The sequence below is a fragment of the Chiloscyllium punctatum genome, chromosome 16, assembly GCF_047496795.1.
Source record: "Chiloscyllium punctatum isolate Juve2018m chromosome 16, sChiPun1.3, whole genome shotgun sequence".
In the NCBI taxonomy this organism is placed as follows: Eukaryota; Metazoa; Chordata; class Chondrichthyes; order Orectolobiformes; family Hemiscylliidae; genus Chiloscyllium; species Chiloscyllium punctatum.
The window spans coordinates 42,002,140-42,029,690 of record NC_092754.1 but is presented as its reverse complement, the minus strand read 5'-3'; the positions used below and the strand labels follow the sequence as shown (position 1 = coordinate 42,029,690).

The 27,551-nt window shown below is 43.7% G+C and overlaps 1 protein-coding gene across 1 annotated transcript in view; it reads right to left on the bottom strand.

Annotated features, from left to right (window-relative positions):
* Positions 1 to 25,988, bottom strand: part of LOC140486863 (tyrosine-protein kinase STYK1) — a 97,550-nt gene extending 71,562 nt beyond the window's left edge. Inside the window, exon 1 of the mRNA XM_072585913.1 lies at positions 25,763 to 25,988. The gene's annotated coding sequence lies outside the window, so the exon portion shown is untranslated. The remainder of the gene's footprint in view (positions 1 to 25,762) is intronic.
* Positions 25,989 to 27,551: the final 1,563 nt, after the last annotated feature.

The window sequence follows — 27,551 nt, the reverse complement described above, 5'->3', positions numbered from 1 at the left end:
GGGACAGCGTCCTCAGTGATCAAAGGAGATGGCATGAGAGAGGCCTGTCTCCCATCTTCCCAATAGCACAGCCATGCAGGTGAGCAGCTCAGACAGAATGCTTTTCATTGTTGCTGATTATAATAGACCAAAATCCAACTTGAAAAAGAGGAATGCCCAAGTGTACAAGAAAAAAAAAGGATTGGCGGCAAAAGATTTAAATGCATCAGAATTGAAAGGGGAGTGGGTGACTGACTGGAGGAGGTGGAGCAGGGTAATTAACCAGCATTCTGAAATAGGAAGGAGGGAGGGAGACAGGAGAAAAGATAACACTCTTGTTCTCAAATAGAGGGAAAGCACCACAGCCCTTAAGGGAGCTCACAACATACTTGCAAGATGCCATTTTGCTGTGATGCTAAGGAGCATGGACAAATCAGATATCTGCGGGAGTTCTCCAGACAGACAGTGATATCTTTCGTAAAATATTGGCAGAAATCATAATCAGACATTTATCCAAAATTCTGTTCATTTCTCTCCATTTTTGCAATTTTTGAAGCCAGCAGTTCCCTCAAGCTGGGGAGGGGGAAGTATATGATTTGACTGCTCTATCTTTACAATCAACACCACTCCAGCCTGATGAAGGGCTTTTGCCAGAAACGTCGATTTCGAAGCCTATTTGGATGCTGCCTGAACTGCTGTGCTCTTCCAGCACCACTAATCCAGAACTACTCCAGCCAGGTCTAGTCAGAGAAGTTTAATAACACCAACAGCTAAATATTGCCACAGAGACATTTTAAAAAAGGCAGAAAGTAAATTTCATCATTAAATGTCTTGACTTGACCACATGGTTATGGAACAAAATTCTCTCCAATCAATTCAGTTGGATTCAGTCTCCTCAATCCGCAAATCATATGAATTGAAACTGCCAGATTTTATAAAGAGATCAAAAATATTTAATGAAACAACTAGAAAACAGGACACTGTAGAAGATTAGAGAAATCCCAGACAGATACCGAGCACTCAGACAATACAATATTATAGGCACAAGGAACAAAGCAACCTAAGACCAACTGGTGCATGGAGGCAAGCAAAAGCAAAACTTCATCTTGCCAGTGATTTACCACACAAAAAGCTTAGAGAATTATCCAATTGTGTGGTGAAACCTTTTTATATTTTGAAATTTAACAACACCCAAGCTTGATAAAATTTAGATCCTTCACAAATTCTAGATTCTGCACAGTTTCAAGCCCAAATCTCAATAAACGAAGTGTACCAGAGCTTTAATTTTCAAAAGTGACACCAATTGAACCATGGAAAATAACCAGTGGATATTATCAGGACATGGCCCACTGAGCTCTTGATGAATATGTTTTTTTGTATAAGAGCAGCTACTAGCGAACAAGATCAAACTGACATCTTGCACGAGAAGGAGTTCACAAACCCAAACTCTTTCAGGTCAACTCTCAAATGCAAGATGATGCACCACACTCTCAGAGAACAAGACTGTGGAGAGGAAAAACAAATCAAAAAGGGATGAACTTGCTGATTGGTAGGTGCCATTTGCAATCTTGACACTCTGGCACATCCCAAAGTGGTTCACTGCCAGTAGATACGTTTCACAAAATGGTCATTTGATGAAACGTTCCTCCCCCCACCACACACATACACATACACAGCAGTAATACAATGATTAGATGATGCGCTCAAACTTCATTAGATGTTAAAGCAGACACTCTAATCCCACTGCGTGTTGTGACTGTACAGATAATGCAGATAGCTTTCAAAGTCCACACTGCCTTCTAATTCTAATGATGGCATGCAGCTCAACATTGAACTCCCTGATGAAAAACCAAGAACATAGTGACAGACTCTCAGGAAAAGGAGCTGGTTGCTTAGGAATGAGTGGAGCAGAAACCTTCTCATTTAGAGACTTTGAATCTTTGGCCTTCTCTCCCCAATGAGGCACCATTAAGGTCGAGAGAGAGAATTGAAGTATGTGAAGAGCAGGCTGGAAAGCAAAGTCGGAGGAAAGTCAGTCATGCTCCTCCTGCCGAGTAGATAAATGCAAGGTTACCCACTTTGATGGCAAGAGCAGGAAAGCAGATTATTATCTGAACAGTGCCAATTTAGGAAAAAGGTGAGGTGCATTGATTCCTGGGTGTCATGGTGGAAGTCACTGAAGGTTAGCATGCAGGTGCAGCAGGCAGTGAGGAAAGCTAACAGCACACTAGCCTTCAGTAAGGACTGGAGTAGGGATGTCTTGCTGCAATTATACAGGGCCTTGGTGTGACCACATCTTGAGTATTGTGTACAGTTTTAGTCTCCTAGTCTGAGGAAGGACATTCTTGTTACTGAGGGAGTCTAGCGAAGGTTTACCAGACTGATTACAGGATGGCAGCACTGACATATGAGGGGAGACTGGATTGACTGGAATTTTGAAGAATGGGTTTTGTTTGCGGGGGGTAGAAATCTCAGAAATACAATTCTGATGGGACTCGACAGGTAAGATGCAGGAAGAATGTTTCCGATATTGGGCCAGCGCAGAACAAGGGGTCTAAAAAGAAGGGATAAGCCATTCAGGACTGAAATGAGGAAGAATTTCTTCACTCAGAGTTGTGAACTTGTGGAATTCTCTCCCACAGGAAGCTATTCATTAGGTATATTCAAGAGGGAACTGAATATGGCTCTTGTGGCTAAAGGGGTCAAGGGATATGGAGAGAAAGTGGGAATGGGATACTGAGATTATATGATTAGCCATGATCGTATTGAATGGTGGTGCAGGCTTGAAGGGCCGAATGGCCTACTCCCACATCTATTTTCTGTTTCTACCTCTATGTCTGCTCATATTTTTGTATTTGAATATCCTACTGAGCAGCGTTGCCATTTCTTTGTTGCCTATGTTCTATCTGCAATTTTGAACAAAAGAACAATGCAGCACAGAAACAGGCCCTTCAGCCCTCCAAGCCTGTGCTGAACATATTTTGCCCTTCCATAGTAGAACTGCAACTAAACCATGTCCAGGAGAAAGAGTCTTCAGAGCCCTTGCTCTCGCATCCAGAGCAGCAGTCCCTGCAGGATTCAGCAACTCGGCAAACACGAGGCACTGCCACAAACTCTGAGCACCATGGTAATCACTGACTAACCTATGAGCTGGGGTTGTGAAAGTGGGCTCCTTCATACTGCTAAGCACACGTTCAGCCACACGGACAGAACAGAAAATTTGCAACAGCAGTTGACATCAGAAAAAAAAAGTACTTGCACAGTATTAACATTGCACATTAACTTCTCTCCCAACCTGCCTGTTCTGTATAGCACTGTCTCTCACACACACGTCTCTCAGACTATTCCTGCACTAAATGCAAGCCATATGTTGCAAATGGTCATTGTTTAATTAAAACATTACCCAAAGCATTAAACTGATAAGCACCATAAAACTGAATTTCACAGTCAGTCAATCTGTTGAGAATATTAGTTGAGGAATAAATCTGGTTCAGGGCTCTGGGTAATGGGCAGCTGTGCTCTTCACTATACATGCAGCCAAGAGGAAAGACTGAGCCGGTCTGTAAGAAGGTAGTGATGCCAATAATGTAACACAGATAGCAAGTTACAAAAAGGAGGTTGGAAAATAGCTTAGTAAAATCATCCCACTACTATTTCATTTTTAGGGAAGTCAGGGTGGTTAGGAGCCATGTTGGTTCCCCGATGCAATAATGATGACGTCAGTGCTAACAACCGCGTGACAAGTATACTGAATAAATTTTCTTGCACTAATATTTACATTACAGGAAAAGATCTGCATGCGAAACATTCCATGGAAACTTATATCACATCAACAATAGACATCAGCAAAGCTAACAGAAACCAAATAACAGTAACAATGGCACAACAAGTGAGACATCACCAGGACTAGAGAATTTCCATTCAAGGGTTTTAAAGAGGTGGGTGAATGCAGATGCTCCTGTCGAACCTGGTTGCGGGACCCGGCAACAGCGGTGCTGGGAAATCCTCGGTATAATCCCACTGACTTCCACAGTTACTTTGACCATACATACTCACACCCTGCTTCCTATAAAGACTCTATTCCATTCTCCCAGTTCCTCTGTCTCCATCGCATCTTTTCCGATGATATCAACTTCCATAACGGTGCCTCCAAAATGTCTGCCTTCTTCTTCAACCAAGGATTCCCCAACACCATTATTGATAGGGGCCTCAACCAGGTCTGAGTCATCTCCCACACTTCAGCCCTCACTCCCTCACACAACAGCAATAGAGTTTCCCTTGTCCTTACCGACCATCCCACCAGCTGCCACATTGAGGATCATCAGCTGTCATTTCAGTCATCTCCAGACACACATTCCCCTCCCCTCCCCTGTCCACTTCTGCAGGGACCATTCCCTCCAGGACACCCTAGTCCACTCTTCCTTCACTCCCAAAACTCCCCCACAGCCCCATGGCACCTTCTCCAACAACCACAGAAGGTCTAACACCTGCCCATTTACCTCCCCCTTCCTCAGTACTCAAGGGCGCAAACACACCTTCCAGGTGAAGCAGCACTTTACCTGCACTTCCCACAATCTAGCCTACTGCATTCGCTGCTCACTTTGCGGTTTCCTCAACACTGGGGGAAATGAAGCGTGACCGCTTTACAGAACAGCTACATTCTGGCCAAGATTGAGCTGCCAGTTGCCTGCCACTTTAACACACACCCTTGTCCCTTGGCCAACATCTCAGTCTCAGGTTTGCTGCAGTGCTCCAGTGAAGCTTAGTGCAAGCTGGAAGAATACCACCTCATTTTGCACTTAGGAACCCTGGAGTCTTCTGGACTTATTATCGCAACACCAGGTTGTAGCTCAGCAGGTTTATTTGGAAGCACTAGCTTTCAGAGTGCTGCACTTTCATCAGGGGAGCAGCGCTCCAAAGGTTAGTGCTTCCAAATAAACTTGTAGGACTATAACCTGATGTTGTGTGATTTTTTAACCTTTGTACACTCCAGTCCAAGTTAGGACTTAATATCAAGTCCAATAATTTCAGGGCTTGAGCTCTCCCATGTCCTTGCTTGCCCTTACCCCACACACCAAGCTTCTTTATCACAGTCTGCTATTACACACAATCCATTGTTAGGAATAGTGTAGGTTGGATGGGCTTCAGATTGTTGCACTGACCTATGAAACCAGCGAGGGCTGAAGGGCCTGTACTGTGCTGTAATGTTCTATGTCCTAGCCATTAATAACTATTCCCCCTCCTACCCAGATCGTGATCCACGCCTTTGTCTATGTAACTGCTCTGCTCTCATTGGGTTGTATATCCACCTATTGTTTATTCTTTACCCCTCTCCCCCGCCCCCCCACCCACCCTTTTCTCTGCATACAAACTGACATTTTCTTAGCTGCCACCAGTTCTGAGGAAGGGTCACTGGACACGAAACATTAAGTCTCATTTCTCTCCACAGATGCTGCCAGACCTGCTGAGTTTTTCCAGCAATTTCTGTCTTTGTTTCCTCTTGTGGGAAATCACAACAGAGTCTATAACCCAATAGAGAGTAAGTCAGCTGAACACAGAGACACATTTGGAAATGTCTGAACAATTCTTGATGGATTTGATTGCACTTTTGGAGAGGGAACTAAAATAATGAACACGGGAATTTTGCGTTTGGTTTTAAATATGGAAAGCATTTGATAAAGCCCTTCCTAAGAAATTATTTGCTCAAGTTGAAGCCCATGGAAGTGGAGGCCAAGATGAATCGAACAGCTGAGGTAATTGAATGAGGAGAGATAGAGTAGGGATCATGGCAGATTCTCAAATTGACAGGAATTGACTAGCGAGGACCTGAAAGAATTCAGAGAGTTTCTCAATGACTTAGACAATGAGCAAGGACACTCCATATCCAAGCTCACTGATTATACAATGATATGCAGTGTGAAAATGTCTTCTACAAACAGCTATTGACATTATTCATGTGAATCCTCAAACCTACAACTATGATGCTGTATGATGGTTACCCATCACTTGCTTGGATGAGTGCAGCTCCAACAATACAAGCAGCATGACACCATCCAGGACAAAGCAGCCCGCTTGATTTCCACTATATCCACACCCTCCAATGCTCAATAGCAGTATCATTTAGAACATACACTGCAGAAATTCACCATGATCTCTTCCAAACCCATGACCACTTCCACTTAGAAGGACAAGGGCAGCAAATAGATGGGAACACCACCTTCAAGTTCCCCTCCAAGCCACTCACCATTCTGACTTGGAAATTTCTTGTAGAGTTTCTTTAATAGACCAGAGGTTCATTACATCACACAAAATAAAAAGAACAAACCCAAGCTATCTACTCATTGGAGACAGCTTAGAACAATCTTAAAAACACAGAAAAACAAATGTTTTTAACAATTCCCAATATCTTTACAGAGATTCAAATCCAGAGGATTAACTGCTACATCTAATCATTAAGTTTGATGTAAGTGATTCCCCACGTTGTGTCCCCCAAACTGTGGAGTATTTTTACATTACTGCTCCATACATTGACAGCTTAAACTTTCTCAGCTTTCAACAACCTGCCTGATGTCTGATCAAACATTCTGGTCTGGAAGTTCCATAAGCGAAACTTGAGTTAACATATTCCCTTAACTGCCCTGAAATAAATGTATATCTAGGAATAGAAACTACTTGCTTCTGACCCAATCCGGATTCCTCTGAATTGCCCAAGAAACATTCATTCAATCTCTGGGCTTCTCAAGCCTAAAATCGACACTTTAGTCCAAACTGAAACCAAATTAAACGGCATTCAGTGTTGACTTGAGTTGTTGTAAACAATTACAGTACAGTTAGACAATTTTTCATGTATTCTCTGGGGTGCATTGTCACCTGCTCTCTGATATACTAGATTAAGTCACTGTTTCAGGATGACCACAGAAACATGAAAAATAACTGCAGGAGTAAGCCCTTCGGCCCTTTAAGCCTGTACCACCATTCAATACAATCATGGCTGATTATTCAGTCTCAGTATCCCATTCCCATCCTCTCCCTATACCTTTTTACCCCTTTAGCCACAAAGGCCATGTCCAGCTCCCTCTTTGAATATATTTAATGAAGTGGCTCCAACAGCTTCCTGTGGGAGAGAATTCCACAGATTCACAACTCTGAGTGAAGAAACTCTTCCTTATCTCAGTCCTGAATGGCTTATCCCTTCTTCTTAGACTGTGACTCCTAGTTCTGGACTTCCTCAACCTCAGGAAATTGTTCCAGCATCTAGCCTGTCAAATCCCGTCAGGATTTTATAAGTTCCGATGAGATCCCTCCTCATTATTCTAAATTCCAGCAAGTACCAGGCCAGTTGATCCAATCTTTCTTCATGTGTCAGTGCTGCCATCCCGGGAATCAGTCTGGTGAACCTTCGCTGGACTCCCTCAATAACAAGAATGTTCTTCCTCAGGCTAGGAGACCAAAATTGGACACAGTACTCAAGGTGTAGCATCACCAAGCCCTGTATAAATGCAGCAAAACATCCCCACTCCTATACTCAAATCCTCTTGCTATGAAGGACAGCATGCCATTACCTTGCCTCACTGCCTGCTATACCTGCATGCCAACCTTCAGCAATTGCTCCACCATGACACCCAGGTCTCGTTGCACCTAACATGCCACCATCCAGGTCATAACCTGTCCCCTGTTTTTGCCACCAAAGTGGAAAATCTCACATTTATCCATTTGCCAAGTATTTGCCCACTCAGCCAGCCTGTCCAATTAGCATCCTCCACACAGCATAGACTTAGTGTCATCTGCAAATGTGGAGACATTGCATTCAATTCCTTTGTCCAAATTGTTAGCGTCTGGATTAGAGTGATGCTGGAAAAGCACAGCAGTTCAGGCAGCATCCGAGGAGCAGGAAAATCGATGTTTCGGGCAAAAGCCCTTCATCAGGAATAGAGGCAGAGTGCCTGCAGGTCTACACCATACCGACCAGATATCCTAAATTAATCTAGTCCTATTTGTCGGCATTTGGCCCATATCCCTCTTAAACCCTTCCTATCCATGTACCCGTCCAGTTGCCTTTTAAATTCTGTAATTGTACCAGTATCCTCCACTTCTTCTGGCAGCCCTTTTCACACCTGTACCACTCTCTGCATGGAAAAAAGTGCCTCTCAGGTCCCTTTTTATATTTTTCCCATCTCACCTTTGCCCTTTAATTTTGGACTCTCCAACCCTAAAAAAAGACCTTGGCTACTCACCTCGTCCATGCCCCTCATGGTTTTATAAACCTCTATAAGGTCACTCATCAGCCTCTGATTCTGGAGGGAAAATTGTCACATTGTGCAAAATAGAGTAAATTTTCTCTCCCTTTTTCCCTATGCTCTTTCTCCAGATTTCCCAATAAATTGCCAACCTATCTCTCAGGATTCCTTCAATTGCACCCCATTGTTTACATCATTATGTTTTACATTAATATTAGAAATCCCATTAAATTTCTCTCTTTAGTTCCCTGGTACTGCGTCTCTTCCTTTACTATGAAAATGGATTCAAATTTAATGTTAAACAGCATTCCCATGTCCTGAAAAACCTCACCCAAAGCTGCTACATGGGTGGGTGACTACCATTGTTCTTCTCTAGCAGTGAAGCAGAAAACCTCCTGGTATTTAAATTAAGCTCTCTGACTGGTTCAGGACTTGATAGTGATGTTACACTAAAAGTAAGGAGCTGCAGATGCTAGGGATATGAAACAGAAATACAAACTGATGGAGAAACTCAGCAGGTCTTACAGCATCCGTGGTAAGAAAGCAGAGTCTGGGGCCTCTTCATAGGAACCAAAACTCTTATTTTCTGGAAATATTTTGTGTTGCTTTGAAACCAGCAACTAACTGGAGATTGCAGCCGTTGGCTTTGGATTGTAAAGCCTGATTTTAAGAGTAGTATTCACCAATCTCCTTCCCTATTTCTCATTGAATAACTTGGCCTTTTCCTTAGCCTTCATATTCACACCCACATCTACTTTACTTCAATCATTCCTCTTATCGTTCATATATACTTCAAAAATCCTCTAACCTAATCTCATCTTAAATTCTGTTAAAAGTTCTTTATTTAATTTCCATTGTCTTGTTATTTTATTGATATCATTAATACTTTATTTGTAAAGGTTCTACATTATTAAGGAGCTGGTCCATACTCACTCATTGATGTGCAGCTGAACCTACTTTGTGTTGACATGATTTCATCTGGAAATGGAAGCGTTGAAGTATAGGGATTCACCTTTATGCTGAGTGTGCTGTTGACAATTTTTTAGTGTGTTCTGACAGAGCCCACTCTTGAATTCTTGTATTGGATGTGGGTGTTTATACTGGTTGGGTTGGTATTTACTCCCCATCCTTAATTGCCCACAAGAATGCAATGGTGAGCTTCTGGCTTGAACCATTGTAGGCCATTTAGTGTGGTAACATCCAGCACGCTTCTGGGATTGAGTTCCTGGATGTTGACCGAGCCACACTGAAGAAATGATGAAACACTGTCTGGGGTCAGCATGGTTTGTAGTCTTGGAGGGGATCTTGCAGATGGTGTAGTCCCGGTATGTTTGCTGCCCTAAACTTCCAGATGGTTGCGCTATTGCATTTGGAAGGTGGTGTCCGAGGAGTTTTGGTAAGTTGCTGAGATGCATCTGATGGATAGTACACTGCTGCCGTTGTGTTAGTGGTGAAGGTGGTGGCTGGGGTGCTACTCAAGTGGGCTTGCAAACAGACACGGAGCTGTGATGGTTACAGCCAACTGCAGTATTGAAACATTGACCAGGAAGCACTGTCACTAGATGCAGGCATCCTTCCATGTTGGAAGAAGTGGCTGCAGGTTCTGCCTGGTGACCTGTCTCAAACTGGTTGACCCACCTCCAGGCACTTTCACTTAGTCCACCACAAATCCTGTGCTCACAGATTTTAATTGTGAATACCCATTAGCCATGACCTGCCCCATCACAATTTGTGTGATTTCCCGTGTGTGTGTGTGTGTGTGTGTGTCCTTTCCTTCTGAGTTGGCACCTGTCCTATCCTTTTTCCCTGTTCCCAGTGACTCACCAGTTTGCAAGTATCCTATCCTCCTGAATTATCTGCAATGTCAGATTCTGAGCTACTGGCCACAAGAATGATGGTGACCATGATTTTTCATCGTCACTGTCGTCTTTTCTTCCTCTACACTCGGCAGGGGGTTGCAGGTCTAGGATTTCTGACAAGATGTGTGTCCTCAGCTTGGTGAGAGGAGAAAGTCCAAAGTGTGAGCTTGCATCATGTATAGTCTCGAAGGGAGAAACGATTGTAGGATCAAGAATAAGTAGGATGTGAAGAGGAGTATGTAGATTCTCTTCATACGCTGATTATGGAGCACCATTTCCCCAGGGCAATCTCTCTTGTTGTTCTGTGGATGTCATTGCTGTTTTGTAATTACCTCCAAGGTTGCCCTGGTTTCATCTGAGACGCAGTTATGACTTTATCATACACCTGCCTTTTTGATTTGTCAACATAATTCCTGTGGGAAACTCTCCTTCAGCTGAGCCCAATTTTAAGTGTAATATTTCCCCTCCTTCTGTCTGAGAGGTGAGTGTGCAGTGGGAGAGTTTAATAGGCAGGCATGTGAAACAGCTGCCTTTTGGCAGAAAAGCAACATTGAAATATGCAATTTTGCCCTTTTAAATTTATATTTTAACAAACAAGTAATACAAGCAGAATTAGGCCATTTGGCCCATCAAGTCTGCTCTGTCTTTCAATCATGGCTGATATGTTTCTCAACCCCACTGTCCTGCCTTCTCCCAATAGCTCTTGATCCCCTGACTAATTGAGATCCTCTCTATCTCTGTATTAAATACACTCAATGACTTGGCCTGTACAGCCATCTATGGCAATGAGATTCACCACCCTCTGGCTTGTCCTCCTTGTCTCAGCTCTTAAGGGTTAGCCTTTCACTGTGAGGTTGTGCCCTTGGGTCCTAGTCTCTCCTACTAGTGGAATCATCATCTCCACGTCCACTCTAACCAGGCCTTTCAGTATTATGTAATTTCAATGAGATCCCTCCCACATCCTTCTCAACTCCATGGAGTCAAGACTTACAGTTCTCAACAACTTCTCATATGACACACCCTTCAGCCTATGAATCATTCTTGTAAACCTCTCTAATGTCAATATATCCTTCCTTAGATACATGGTCCAAAACTACTCTCACCCTTATACAGCCTCAGCAATATGTATCTTGTATTCTCACACTCTTGTAATGAATGCTAGCATTGCATTTGCCTTCCTAATCGCCAACTGAACCTGCATGTTAACCTTAAGAGAATCCTGAACTAGGAAATCCCAAGTCCCTTTGTGCCTCAGATTTCTGAAGCCTTTCCCCATTTAAAAATAACTTCCACCTCTATTCTTCTTACTAAAGTGTATAACCTCACGCTTTCTCACATTGCCTTCCATCTGCCACTTTGTTGCCCACTCTCCTAGCCTGTCCAAGTCCTTCTGAGGCCTCCCTACTTCCTCAACAGTACCTGTCCCTCCACATACGTGTCATTTGCAAACTTAGCAACAATGCCCTCAGTTCCTTCATCCTGATCATTACTGTATAACATGAAAGGTGTGGTCCCTATGAAACTCCATTTGCAAAGGTCTTCTCGTCAAATAGATCACATCCATTGACTCTCCTTTGTCTAACTTGCCCGTTGCTGCGGCAAAAGTTCAAACAGATTTGTCAGTCATGACCTCCCCTTGACAAAGCTGTGCTGACTCAGCCCTATTTTACCATGCACTTTCAAGTACTCTGTAACCTCATTCTTAATAATGGACACTAAAATCTCTAAAACTGAAGTCTGGCCTGTGGTTTCCCACAATATTCTGCAATAGATCCCATCAGGATTTGGGGACTTGCCTACCTTTAATACTGAGACACTCTGCACCTCTTTCTTTTTTAATAGCAACATGGTTTAGAGATTTGACATTCCCTTCCCTGACAGCATCCTCCGCTAATTCCTTCTGTTTGAATACTGACGCAAAGTATACATTTAGGACCTCACCTACCCCTTCTGGCTCCACACACTGATTCACTCCTTTCCTTTTGTCCTTGAATGAGCAAATCCTTTCCCTGGCCACCCTCTTGTTTTTTATATCTGTATAAACAGCCTTGGGATTCTCCCTAATCCTGTTTGCTAATGCCTTTTCATGGTCCTTTCTAGCCCTTCTAATTCATTGTTTAAGGTATGTCCTCATTTCCTTATGTACTTCAACTTCCTAGACCTTACATGTATTTCCCTTTTCTTTTTGACCAAGGCCATTACATCCCTGGTCATCCAAGGTTCATATAACATGCCGTATCTATCCTTCATTCTTGCAGGAACATGCTGATCCTGAACTCTTATCTATTTGAAATACTCCCATGCGCCTGATGTGGATTTACCCTCAAACAGCCACCTCCAATCTATATTCTCCACTTCTTACTAATATTTGTTGTAGTTTGCCTTCCTTCAATTTAACACCTTCACCTAAGGACTGCTGCTTTTCCTGTTCATGAGTATCTTAAAACTTGTGGTATTATGGACACTACTCCCGAAATGCTCCCCCACTGAAGTTTCACTCAGCTGGCTGGGTTCATTTCCCAAAAACCAGGTCTAGCATAACCCTTTCCCTGGTCACACTGTTTTCATATTATGTCAAGGAACCCCCCTGAATAGTCCTTACAAATCCTGCCCCATCCAATCACAAAGTGAGTCCTAGTCCATACGGGGCAGTTAAAAATCACCCACCACAACAATTCTGTTGTTCTTACATTTTTCCAAATTCTGTCTACATATTCCCTCCTCTATCTCCTGCTGGCTGTTGGGAGGCCTGTAGTGTACCCCCAGCATTGTGATTTCACCTTTCCTATTCCTGAGTTCTACCCATACTGCCTCGCTGCACGAGTCCTGTGTCCTCCCTCAGTACAGCTGTGAGATACTCCTTTACCGGTAATGCAACTCCCCCTCCCCTTTTACATCCCTTCCTATCACACCTGGGACATTGAGATGCTGGTCCTGTCCCTCTTTCAGCCAAGTCTCTAATCGCAATAATGTCACTGTTCCAATTATTAACAAAAGCTCTGTGTTCATCCAGCTTTCCTATTGTACTTCTCGCTTTTCATGTATTTCAGACCACCTCCCCTGGTCTTTGAGTCAGAGAGTCCTACGGCACAGAGACAGGCCCTTTTTGGCCCAAACTGGTCCATGCCGAACAAAACATCCATCCATGCTAACACTATTTCCCTGCGCTTGGCCCATATCTCTCTGAACCTTTCCAATCCATGTATTTTTTTCAAATACCTTTTGAATGTTATTAATGTTCTTTTCTCAATCATTCCATATGCGTATCACCATGTTAAAAAAATGTTGTCCCTCAGGTTCCCTTTTATTCTTTCCCCTCTAACCTTAAACTGATGCCCTCTCATCCTCAATTCCCTAACCCTGGGAAAAAGACTGAGTGCATTCACCCTATCCATGCCTCTCACAATCTTATACACTTCTATAAGATTCCCCTTAGTCTCGTATGCTCTAAGGAAAAGAAGTCCTAACTTGTCCAACCTCTCCCTCTAACTCAGAATGTTCAGTCCTGGCAACATGCTTGTAAATTTCTTCTGCATTCTTTCCAACTTAATACCATCTTGCAAGGTGACCAAAACTGAACACAATGCTCCAAGTGAGGCTCACCAATGTCTTGAACAACTGCAGCTAACTTCCCAACTTCTATACTCAGTGCCCTGACTGATGAAGGCCAGTGTGCCAAAAACCACCTTCACTGCCCTGTCTACCTATGACTCTCAGCGAACTATGAACCTGAACTCCAAGGTTCCTATGTTCCACTACACTACTTAAGGCCCTACCATTCACCATGAAACTCCAACCTTAATTTGACTTTCCAAAATGCAAGACCTCACACTTATCTATATTAAACACTATTTGCCATTTCTCAGCCCCTTCCCCAACTGCTCAAGGTCCTGCTGCAATTTCTGATAACCTTCCTCATTGTCCACAATACTGCCTATCCTAGTGTCACCTGCAAACATAATACATCCACATCAATGATATGATAACAAACAGCAATGGGCCCAGCACCGAACCCAGTCCAATAAGCATCCTTCCATTATTACCCTGTAATTTCTACAGTGTTTCCCTGCCTGCTCTTGTTCTTAGTCACGTTTCCCTTAGTTTCTACCTCTCCTGTAATGGATTAAGGTTAAGAAAACTGATGTTTTTATCCATCCGTTTTGAAGTGGATGTGAAATATTTGTCTTACGACACATCAGAAGTTCTCTGCCTTCTCATGCGGCACAGAGTATAATGTGTACATGATTCCTGGTCACAAACAATTTTTTGAGTACACTCCTAAGAAAAACACTTTTGGGTGAATGAAGATCAATCTGAGAGCGCCAACATCTGCCAGAGCAAGACAACTATCAGGTGTTGTTTTTGATCCTTATCATACCACTGTAATCCCTGGTCCAATCTTAGAATCCCTACAGTGGGAAAGCAGGCCATTCAGCCCATTGAGTCTACACTGACCCTCCAAAGAGCATATAAATACAAATCTACAAATTTAAGAGTAAATATGCTACAATGAAGAAAAAGGATAACAATAGAGAATTGTAATCTAATAGAAAGGTTTTGTGGTATTTTATGGATTTATTTGTTATAAGTTTATCTAACAACTTGACAACTGACTGTAACGATTTGGTTTTGAACAGGTGACAGTCATTTCACTGCAGATTAGGTCTATTGTTTTACTTAGACAGGTCATTGATGAGAGAGAACTGGGCCAGATTTTTAAAGTCTGCAGCATTTTTTTATTTGGTTGGTCCAGTTCTGCCATAGAGGGAGAACAACTGGGAGAATTGAAAAGACCCACCAACTGGACTGCATCTTTTTACGTGACTAATACAAGACTTCCTCAATAGTTTGTGCTGAATAAAACTATTTAAATGTTTAAATTTAGTCATGATGCTGTTCTAGTATGCACAAGATTGCTGGTGTTCTTAAATGGTTTGGAGATGCTGGTGTTAGACTGGGGTGTACAAAGTTAAAAAAATCACACAACACCAGGTTGTAATCCAACAAGTTTACTTGGAAGCACTAGCTTTCAGAGCACTGTGGTCACAATCATCTGATGAAGGTGGTTGGAATATAACCTGGTGTTGTGCAATTTTTAACTTCTTAAATTAAGATATGAATGGAAATGTTTCCTCATTTGGTGAATTTCTGCAATGCATGAACAATCCGAGGTGGTCAGATGAGGAAATGAACAGTCTGAGAGGTCACTTTTTTGCATGAGTAACATTTTCCCCATAGCACCAAGAAGAGTTTCAGCCTTTTTGAGGCTGTTTCAATGAGATCATTGATGATCTGTGGCCTAACCCCATATCCTGGAGCAAAATACAGTGGATGCTGGAAATCTGACATACTAACTCAAACTGTTGGAATGTTCAGGACACCTCTTACAGGAATCCCTCAGGGTAGTGTCCGAGAGGCCCAACCATCTTCAGCTGCTTCATCAATGACCTTCCCTCTGTCATAAGGTCAGAAGTGGGGATGTTCACGGATGATTGCAGTGTTCAGCACCATTTGCAACTCCTCAGGTACTGAAGAGTCCATGCTCAAATGCAGTAAGATCTGGACAATGTGCAGACGTGGCTGACAAGTGGCAAATAACATTCATGCCACACAAAAGACTGACAATGACCATCATCAATAAGAAACACACTAACCACCGCCCCTTGACAGTCAACAGTATAACCCATCACAGATTCGCCCACTGTCAACATCCTTGGGGTTAACATTGACCAGAAACTCCAGTGGACTCACCACATAAACACAGTGGCCATAGAGCAGGTCAGAAACTAGGGATACTGCAGTGAGTAACTCCTTTCTGGACACCCCAAAGTCTATCCACCATCTACAAGGTACAAGTCAGGAGTGTGATGGAATGCTCCACACTTGCCTGGAGGGGTGCAGCTCCAACAATACTCAAGACGCTTGACACCATCCAGTACAAAGCAACCTGTTTGATTGGCATCACATCTACAAACATTCAATTCCTCCACCACAGGTGCTCAATAGCAGCAGTGTGTCCTATCTACAAGATGCACTGCAGAAATTCACCGAAGATCCATAGAATGCACCTTCCAATTACAACCAGTTCCATCTATATGAAAAAGGGCAGCAGGTACTTGGGAACATCACCACCTTCCATGTCCCCTTCCACTTCCCCTCCAGGCCGCTCACCACCCTAACTTGGAAATATACCACAGTTGTTGGGTCAAAATTCTGGAATTCCCTCCTTACCGCCATTGTGGGTCAACCCACAGTGAATAGACTGTAGCAATTCAAGAAGTTATTCCATTAATGATGCAACAAATGAGCATTTGGATGGTGGTGACAGAATTGGTCCTAGTCAGTCTGGATTCACAGGGAAATCAAGCTGACAAATTTTCTGGAATTTTTTGAGGATGTGACCAGTAGAGTAGACCAGGGTGAATCAGTAGGTGTTGTGTATCTGGACTTTCAGAAGGTTTTTGACAAGGTTCCACACAAGAGATTAGTAAGGAAAATTTAAAGCTCATGGTATTGGAGGTAATGTATTGACATGGATAGAGAACTGGTCGGCAGACAGGAAGCAGAGAGTTGGAATAAACAGGTTCTTTTCAGACTGGCAGATAGCGATGAGTGGGGTACCACAGGGTTGACTGCTAGGATCTCAGCTGTTCACCTCTATACACTAACAATTTGGTAAAAACAAGGGCTGCAGATGCTGGAAACCAGATTTTAGATTAGAGTGGTGCTGGAAAAGCACAGCAGGTCAGGCAGCGTCCATGGAGCAAGAAAATCGATGTTTCGGGTAAAAGCCCTTCATCAGGAATAGATGGATGAGTTCCAATGAAGGGCGTTTCCGTTCCTTTCATGTCCCCAAGGGATCCTGAACCTTGGTTTCATTCTTTCATTATGAATCAATGTTTGGATGAAGGAAGGTAGTAGTGACAACAGCAGATTAGGAAATATATATAGTTTGGATCTACAAGTTATATTGTTCAGAGCAAGTTTCAAAAGAGACCGAGATTAAATGAATGGAAAAGATTAAAAGCTGGTGTATAAATACAAAAAGAAATTAAAAACCAAATATGGCCCTCTCTCACAAAGTCTTAAGTTTAAAAAAAATGGTGGTTCAATCACACAGAACCATGGACAGATCGAGTTACAGAATGTTCAGGGTCAGGCCCCAAATTTCAAAGTTTAACTGGCATTGGGGGAGGCAGAGCAGAAATTCACGGCAGTGATACCAGTGCTGAGCGTGTTCAATTGTAAGGACAGATCACACAAACCTGAACTGTATTTGCCTTGAGCTAAAACAGCAAAGGGAATTCAAAGCAATAAATCCAGAGAAACTACTGCTGCTTTCAGAGAATCCAGAAGGGGGCACTGTCTTAAACAAAAGATTAAAACCCGGCTGTTGAGGGGTGAAAGGCAAACAAGTACATTTTCCACACAAAGGTGAAATAGAATTTCCATTTATTCCCCCAAAATACTGTGGATCAAGTGGGACAATTGTACAAATGGAGTCTTGAAGATGGGGTTAGGGATGTCAAAGGCAGGAGACCAGCTAGAACACCACTGCATGCCAGTACAGGCAATGGGATGAAAAGACTCCACCCACTCCCATTAGTCCCTCACCTGAGAACGTTTAAGCTTCCAAAATTTCAGGAAGATTGTAGCTTCTGTTCAACTGACTGAGCAACCTGTGCACACCAACTGCCTTGCCCTTCAGTTAACCCACAATTCGAACTTCCTACAGTTCAAATAGAGGTGTACAGCACGGAAACAGACCCTTTGGTGCAACCCGCCTATGCCGACCAGATATCCGAACTCAGTCTAGTCCCACCTGCCAGCACCCGGCCCATATTCCTCCAAACCCTTCTGAGTTGCATACCCATCCAGATGCCTTTTAAATGTTGCAATTGTACTAGCCTCCACCACTTCCTCTGGCGACCCATTCCATTTACACACCATCCTCTGCATAAAAAAGATGCCCCTTAGGTCTCTTTTATATTTTTCCCTTCTCACCCTAAACCTATGCCCTCTAGTTCTGGACTCCCCCACCCCAAGGAAAAGATGATGTCTATTTATCCTATCCATGCCCCTCATGATCTTATAAACCTCTATAAGGTCACCCCTCAGCCTCTGACGCTCCAGGGAAAAACAGCACCAGCCTCTCCCTATAGCTCAAAATCTCCAACCCTGGCAACAGCCTTGTAAATCTTTTCTGAATCCTTTAGGAAGGACACCAGAACTGCATGCAGTATTCTAAAAGTGGCCTAACCAATGTCCTGTACAGTCGCAACATGACCTCCCAACTCCTATACTCAATACTCTGACCAATAAAGGAAAGCATACCAAACGTCTTCTTCACTATCCTATCTACCTGTGACTCCACTTTCAAGGAGCTATGAACCTGCACTCCAAGGTCTCTTTGTTCAGTAATACTCCCTAGGACCTTACCATTAAGTGGATAAGTCTTGCTAAGACTTGCTTTCCCAAAATGCTGCACCTCCATCTCCAGCCCATTTGCCCATCTGATCAAGATCCTGTTGTACTGAGGTAACCTTCTTCACTGTACACTACACCTCCAATTTTGGTGTCATCTGCAAACTTACTAACTGTACCTCTTATGCTCACATCTGAATCATTTATATAAATGACAAAAAGTAGTGGACCCAGCACAGATCCTTGTGGTACCCCACTGGTCACAGGCCTCCAGTCTGAAAAACAACCCTCCACCACCACCCTCTGTCTTCTACCTTTGAGTCAGTTCTGTATCCAAATGGCTAGTTCTCCCTGTATTCCATGAGATCTAACCTTGCTTATCAGTCTCCCAAGGGGAACCTTGGCAAATGCCCATATAGATCACATCTACTGCTCTGCCCTCATCAATCCTCTTCATTACTTCTTCAAAAGGTTCAATCAAGTTTGTGAGACATGATTTCCCACGCACAAAGCCATATTGACTATCCCAAATCAGTCCTTGCCTTTCCAAATTCATGTACATCCTGTCCCTCAGGATTCCCTCCAACAACGTGCCCACCACCGAGGTCAGGCTCACTGGTCTATTGTTCCCTGGCTTGTCCTTACCACCCTTCTTAAACAGTGGTACCACATTAGCCAACCTCCAGTCTTCCGGCACCTCACCTGTAACAATCGATGATACAAATATCTCAGCTAGAGGCCCATCAATCACTTCTCTAGCTTCAAACAGAGTTCTTGTATACACCTGATCAGGTCCTGGGGATTTATCCACTTGCGTATGTTTTATGACATCTAGCACTTCATCCTCTGTAATATGGACGTTTTTTCAAGGTGTTACCATCCATTTCCCTACATTTTATGTCCTTTTCCACAGTAAGCACTGATGCAAAATACTCATTTAGTATCTCCCCCATCTCCTGCAGCTCCACAAAAAGGCCACCTTGCTGATCTTTGAGGGGCACTATTCTCTCCCTTGTTACCCTTTTGTCCTTAATGTATTTGTAAAAAAAAACCTTCGAATTCTCATTAACTCCATCTGCCAATGCTATCTCATGTCCCCATTTTGCCCTCCTGATTTCCCTCTTAAGTATACTCCTACTGTCTTTATACTCTAAGAATTCACTCGATCTATCCTGTCTATACCCGACATATGCTTCCTTCTTTTATCTTAACCAACCCCTCAATTTCTTTAGTCATCCAGCATTCCCTTTCACCCTAACAGGAATATACTTTCTCTGGACTCTTGTTATCTCTTTTCTGTAGGCTTCCCATTTTCTAGCCGTCCCTTTACCTGTGAACATCTTCCCCTAATCAGCTTTAGAAAGTACTTGCCTAATACCGTCAAAATTAGCCTTTCTTCAATTTAGAATTTCAACCTTTAGATCTGGTCTATCCTTTTCCATCACTATTGTAAAACTAATAGAATTATGGTCACTGGTCCCAAAGTGCTCCCCCACTGACACCTCAGTCACTTGCCCCACCATATTTCCTAAAAGTAGGTCAAGTTTTGTACCTTGGAACAGGAGAATCGACATTTCGGGCATCAGCCCTTCCTCATTCCTGAAGAAGGACTGATGCCCGAAACGTCGATTCTCCTGCTCCTTGGATGCTGCCTGACCTGCTGCGCTTTTCCAGCAACACATTTTCAGCTCTGATCTCCAGCATCTGCAGTCCTCACTTTCTCCTCCAAGTTTTGTACCTTCTCTAGTAGGTACATCCATATACTGAAACATAAACTTTTATTGTAAGCAGTTAAATTCCTCTCCATCTAAACCCTTAACACTATGGCAGTTCCAGTCTATGTTTGGAAAATTAATATCCCCTACTATAACCAACCTATTGTTCTTACAGATAACAGATCTCCTTACAAATTTGTTTTTTAATTTCCTGCTGACTATTGGGGGTCTATAATACAATCCCAATAAGGTGATCATCCCTTTCTTATTTCTCAGTTTCACCCAAATAACTTCCCCTGGATATATTTCCCAGAATATCCTCCCTCAGCACAGCTGTAATGCTAGCCCTTATCAAAAACACCACTCCCCCTCCTCTCTTGCCTCCCTTTCTGTCCTTCCTGTAGCATTTGTAGCCTGGAATATTGAGCTGCCAGCCCTGTCCAGTCCTGTCCATCCCTGAGCCATGTTTCTGTAATTGCTATGATATCCCAGTCCCATGTTCCTAACCATGCCCTGAGTTCATCTGCCTTCCCTGTTAGGCCTCTTGCATTAAATTAAACTGCATTTATTTCATCAGTCCTACCTTGCTTTGTCCCTGCCTTCCCTGACTGTTGGATTTGCTTATTTTCTGAACTGTATCAGTCTCAGATTGATTTCTTTCTTTTCTCACTGTCTCCCTGGGTTCCACCTCCATTACCCCCCCCCTCCCCCCACCCCCTGCCTTACTAGTTTAAGTCCTCCCGAGCAGCTCTAGCAAATTTCCCTGTCAGTATATTAGACCCCTTCCAATTCAGGTGCAATCCGTCCTTCTTGTACAGGTCACTTCTACTCCAGAAGAGATTCCAATGATCCAAAAATGTGAACCCTTCTCCCCTACACCAGCTCCTCAGCCATGCATTCATCTGCTCGATCCTCCTATTCCTACCATCACTAATTCGTAGCACCGGGAGTAATCCAGATACTACTATTCTCAAGGACCTCCTTTTAAATTCCTGCCTAACTTCATATTGTCCCTTCAGAATCTCATGCTTTTCCCTTCCTATGTCGTTGGTTCCAATGTGGACGATGACCTCTTGCTGGGCCCTCTTCCCCGTGAGAACATTCTGCATCCTCTCTGAGACATCCTTGATCCTGGCACCAGGGACGCAACAGTATTCTGATTTTTCGCTGCTGGCCACAGAAACGTCTGTCTGTACCTTGGACTGGAGAGTCCCCTAACACAATCGATCTCTTGGAACCCAACGTACCCCTCATTGCATTAGAGCCAGTCTCAGTACCAGAAACTTGGCTGTTCCTGCTACATTCCCCCTGAGAATCCATCACCCCCAAGATTTTCTAAAACAGCATACTTGTTTGAAATGGGTATAGCCACAGAAGACTTCTCCACGAGGTGCCTACCTCTCTTCCTTTTCCTGGGGTTAACCCATCTATCTGACTGTATCTGCAGCTTTTCTCCCTTCCTATAACTGCCATCCATCACATCCCCTTGCCTCATTGCCTCTAACCGCCACTCCAACTGATCCATTCGATATGATAGGATTCGCAACTAATGAGGTTTATTGCAGGAACAAACTCACCCTAAGCTCCCACATTCGACAAGAAGAGCACATCATTCTAAGGGCCATTTTTGCTCCTTCCAATCTGCAGACCCAGAAAATAGCACTGCCTTATTCTTCTACAAAAATATCTGCTCCAGGCTAACTGAATACTTATGGCTTATATTTTTAAGTTTAATCAAGAGACATATCTCAATAAAACATATCATCAAGAACGAACTGGCTCAAATCACTGCTGCAGATTCCCCAAGGCCACACTTTAAACTATTCAACTTACCTGTTCCTGGGCTCTGACCTCTCCCAAACAGTTCCTCCAAGGTCAGTTGTGAATTTCACAGTTTGTTAATTTTCCCAGATACACTCCGATGTCCAGCGATACTTGAATTCAACAGCAAAGGTAGTACCTGCACAGGTTTACTGCTGTGTCAGTTAGCAGTGTGGGTTTCTCTCTCTCTCTCTCTCTCTCTCTCCTGCACTGACCTGACCATGTGCTGCCTTTGCCCGTTCCTCTCTCTTAAAAATGCCATTGTTTTGATTTTTTCCCTCCTAAGTTCCAAAACAATGCAAGAGCATATAAACAGTAATTGCTGCTTCTGGAATTTGAGAAAATTATCTCCAACACCAAAAATACCTCAAAAAAGGAGCAGCCTGTAACAGCCAGAAATCTTTCCTATTCACCATCTTAAATAAGATACTTCTCAGCCGCTGTGATGCCAATACAGATTATACACACTTTAGCGATTAAGACTTTAAAACTTCATCAACTCTACCCACTGCTCCCAGAGCAATCTCTGCAATGCTGGGATGTCCATCTCCAACTGTTGATCCTTCTCAATCTACTGGTATAGAAATCATGACCATGACCATGACCACTGTAGTGCTACACAAATCATTCAGTTTTAATCATGGGTGTGAGCCATCGAGAACTCTCTCACACACAGACACAGTCACACATGTAATCAGTTGCCAATAGCAAAACTGAGAAAGCCCCCAGGAAAATGGAGACACATCAGACTAGTCAGTCACATCAGACTAGTCAGTGGTTTCCTCCCACAATCCAAAGATGTGCAGGCGAAGGGGATTAGCCATGGAAAATACAGGGTTACAGAAATAAGGTATGAGTTGGGTCCAGGTGGGATGTCCAGTGTGGAACTGTCTGTGTGGAACTTGCACATTCTCCCCATGTCTGTGTGCGTTTCCCCCCACAGTCCAAAGATGTGCAGGTGGATTGGCTATGCTAAATTCCCCATAGTGTCCAAGGATGTGTTGGTTAGGTGTGTTATCCATGGAAAAAGGGTAGGGTATAGGTCTGGGTCGGATGCTCTTCAGAAAATCAATGTTGATTTGTTGGGCCGAGAGACCTGTTTCCACACTAAGGATTCTAGGTGAGATCTTGCACAAACTTAAGGGTTGGAGTTCTGAATGAATTTTGTTAAAGACTGCTTCTGTAATCACAAACGGCCATGCCTTGATCAACATCCATTTGAACCAGATGACCCTTTAACCAGATGTTTATTTTGATTGGCTCTGATTTGAGCATTGCTAAATAGATGAACTATTCCAAACTGTAGGTGGACTTTCCAGAGTGTGCACTCTCCGGGATACTGACCAATGGGTTCTCTTACTCAGTTGAGGTCCAGTGGGACTCCTTCACTATTCTCAAGTCCATATACTGGCAGGAACTACAATAATTTGCTGGCCTGGATCCTGAAGAAAATTAGAACTGTTTGGCTGGGGGTTGACTTTGTTTTGAGGTTTTGCTGTGGGCTGACCTAGAGTCCCTATGTTCTGGATATGTCCTGAGTGAGGCTATGCAATTGCCTTCACTCATATTCCCCAAGCTCAGTCAGACTGGTGAGGGTGTGCACTTCCATCAGAATACCCTAAAACCCATACTCTCCACTTGCTGCATTTCCCAATGATAGAGCCTGTTGTAATACCTGTTTAAGTCAGAGATGTACAGCATGGAAACAGACCCTTCGGTCCAACCCGTCCGTGCCGACCAGATATCCCAACCCAATCTAGTCCCACCTGCCAGCACCCGGCCCATATCCCTCCAAACCCTTCCTATTCATATACCCATCCAAATGCCTTTTAAATGTTGCAATTGTATCAGCCTCCACCACATCCTCTGGCAGCTCGTTCCATACACATATCACCCTCTGCGTGAAAAATTTGCCCCTTAGGTCTCTTTTATATCTTCCCCCTCTCATCCTAAACCTATGCCCTCTAGTTCTGGACTCCCCGACCCCAGGGAAAAGACTTTGTCTATTTATCCTATCCATGCCCCTCAATTTTATAAACCTCTATAAAGATCACCCCTCAGACTCCGACATCCAGGGAAAACAGCCCCAGCTTGTTCAGCCTCTCCCTATAGCTCAAATCCTCCAACCCTGGCAACAGCCTTGTAAATCTTTTCTGAACCCTTTCAAGTTTCACAACATCTTTCCGATAGGAAGGAGGCCAGAATTGCATGCAATATTCCAACAGTGGCCTAATCAATGTCCTGTACAGCCGCAACGTGACCTCCCAACTCCTGTACTCCATACTCTGACCAATAAAGGAAAACATACCAAACTCCTCCTTCACTATCCTATCTACCTGCGACTCCACTTTCAAGGAGCTATGAACCTGCACTCCAGTTGGGCTTCAGCTAGTAGGCACTCTTGCGTGGTTATATCATTAATCCTACACATCAAACAGTCTCTCAGCATCTCATTAAGTGTTAAACTAAAATCACATTCCACTGCCAGACATCTTAACCTAGTCAAAAATGGATTCCCTTGCTGCTCAAATTACCAAGTAATACCAACTGTGAGTCAGAATGAAAGGAGACTTGGGTTGTAATATTTATTGATTACATCCGTTAACTCTTGAAAGGCTTTAGTATCTGGTGCCACAGGGAAGGTTAGGCTCCTAATAGCCAAAACACTGTGGGCTCACAAGCTAGCGGGAGAATTACTCATTGCTTTTCATCTACCCCAATGTCATCTGACTGGAAAAAGAAACATTCTTTTCAAGTACTGGGCCCATTCTTCAATGGCAGGACTGAATGAGTCAAACTTCCCAAGTAACAGCATGATGTCTGAAATGCTTACCCCCAACTCAAATACAACTGTTGCAAGCAACTTTCTTTAAGAGCGCATTTTACTCTCATAGCCACCAAAATAATTCCACAGAGGCCGATATCCTGTCACCAGATCACCCTTTATTTACATGAGGAACGTCCTTGACACTGATCCAGCTCCTTCAGAGCCAGCTCACGGTGTCAGAATGGTCTCACACTCCCGTTTCTTACCTGTCAGCCAGGGCTCCCTAATTGGGCTAGATCATCTGTCCCAATCAGGGAACTCATTCTATGAAGTCGACTTGGTAGACCTTGTTACAATCACTATAAAGTGGGTTTAGCTCTTTTATAAAATAAAACAACCTGTTCAGAGATGTTATGACACACCTATAGAGCAGGTGTGCCTTGCCCTGTGACCTCTCCTGGGAATTCTATCGTGGGTCAGGAACTGGAAAGGTTGACTTGTTTATTTTCTCTGTCTTCCCTCTCCCCATCCCACGGATGTTGGCCTGAGCGTTTTGATTTGCCATGGTAGGGGCTAGACCTCCTCCTCTTCATTATGTGCAACTCCATGGTGACGCAACAAGAAATGAGAGCAGGACATTCTCCAGCCCAGGAGGGCTTCCAGTGTAAAACCCCGCATACGCCATCAGAATAATCCATCACGAGTTTTGCATCCACAGCCCCCACTCGGTGAAATCGGTGCAACTAAAAGCTCCAAGGTTCAATTAAAAAACCAACCCAGAACGTAAACTTTGGAAGTTAATTCACCGTCTCAGCAATTTTTACTTGTCCAAACTAACCCGTCTTCTTAACGAGGGCGAGGAAACAATTTATTTTCAAATCCTTAAACGCTCAAGTGCCTAATTTTACCTGTATTTTGTTTAGGGGGAAGCAATAAAGAAATTAGCACGGCTCACAGTACCTGCTCTCGGAGGGAGATGAATGGAGTTTATAGCGTTTATTCTGCAGCAGAATCAAGGATTCCTGTCAGTTTCCATTCACTCTGCACATCCCCAATCCACTCTTGTGATTATTTGCAAAATGTTCGCGGCAGAATTCTCACTCAAGAGATGTGCATCCTTGACAATTGATACTGTCTCCTTGTTTCTCTGCTCCGTCTCTGTCTGGTTAGAGTTTACACTGTAAGCGACATTATAACACAAAAACAGCTTCGGATGAGCCTGGGAGAGAGGGTGCAGTTGCCGATGTAAATCAGTTCACCTGTTTGAAGGATGTGACGCAACTCTGCAAGGTGGGGCGAGTCATTTTTTTTCTCGGGAAAACAATTGCCCAAGGAATTTATAATTACTCCGATCAAAATCCCCAAGGAAAGGGAGGCATCTCCTAATCCCACATTGAAATGACAAGCCCACGTCTTGCCGTTTAGCTCAGGCAGAGTCACCCAGTTGGGTACCAAGAGGATGGTCATTTATTCAGACCATCAGTCCTGTTTCCTCAGGACTACGCGCTCCTCGAATAACATGTTGACTTTTACACGTATTCGAGTACCTCACAGAAGCTCAAAACGAAACCAAATTCCACTTCCATGGTCAACGATGGACATCCTGTGTGTGTGTGTGTTGTGGGTGGGGACATTGCGCTTTCCTCAGAGTTCCGTGGTTATCTGGGCTGACGCCAGAATCTGTGTGTGTGAGCGAAGCCAAATCTGAGCATCCCGTGGCGAGCTATTAGTTGTGGCGAATATTTATTCTTTATCCACACCACTAAGGCAGATTCTCTGGTTAGTACCACATTCTTGTTTGTGGAAAGTTATTCGGGAATCCTATTACATTTTGGAATGCCTTTTTAATTACCATAAGTAATCAGAATGTTTACAGAATCTGGCTGACACCAGTCTCCCTCACAATATTAATTGTTGTAAGAGGAACCAGAATAGACAGGCAAGAGGCTGGATGAACACACCAAGCCAGGCAGCATCAGGAGGTACAGAGGTCAACGTTTCGGGTGTAACCCTTCTTCAGGACTGGGTGTTCAAAGTTTGTGAGAAGATTTGTAGCTCGGGTGTTCGTTGTTGAGATTCTGTTTGCCGAGCTGGGAATTTGTGTTGCAGACGTTTCGTCCCCATGTCTAGGTGCTTGGGAGCCTCCTGTGAAGCACTTCAGGACTGGGGGTGGGTGAAAGGAGAGCTGCAGGTAAAGGATGCAGGGTGGTGAAGTGGGGATAGGTGAAGACAGGTTGAGGGTACAATCTAGTTGGTCAGTGGGAGGGATGAATCCGGTTGGTGGCTGGGAGTAGTGGAAGGAAAAGGGAGGGACTGGGAAGGGAGTTGGGGGGGGGGGGGGGGGGGGGAGGGGATGGGGAGCGAGGTTATTTGAAATTGGAAAATTCTGTGTTGAGTCCTCCGGGCTGTAGGCTGCCCAGGCAGAAGATGAGGTGGTGTTCCTCCAATTTGCGGTGTGGTTCATTTTGGCAATGGAGGAGGCCAAGGACGGTCATGTCAGGATGGGAGGGGTTGGGGGAATTGAAATGGGGGTGACTGGGAGGTCCACTTGGCTGAGATGCTCAGTGAACCATTCCCTAAGTTTACGTTTGGTCTCCCTGACATAGAGAAGTCGACATTGGGAGCACTGGACGCAGTAAACTAGGTTGGAAGAGCTAGCACTGTGTTGTAAGTAGTTTGCTAATTCAAAAGTAGCTTAAGGTAAATTGTAAATGGTGAACCTGGAGCCATGGTTATGATTCCATTATGA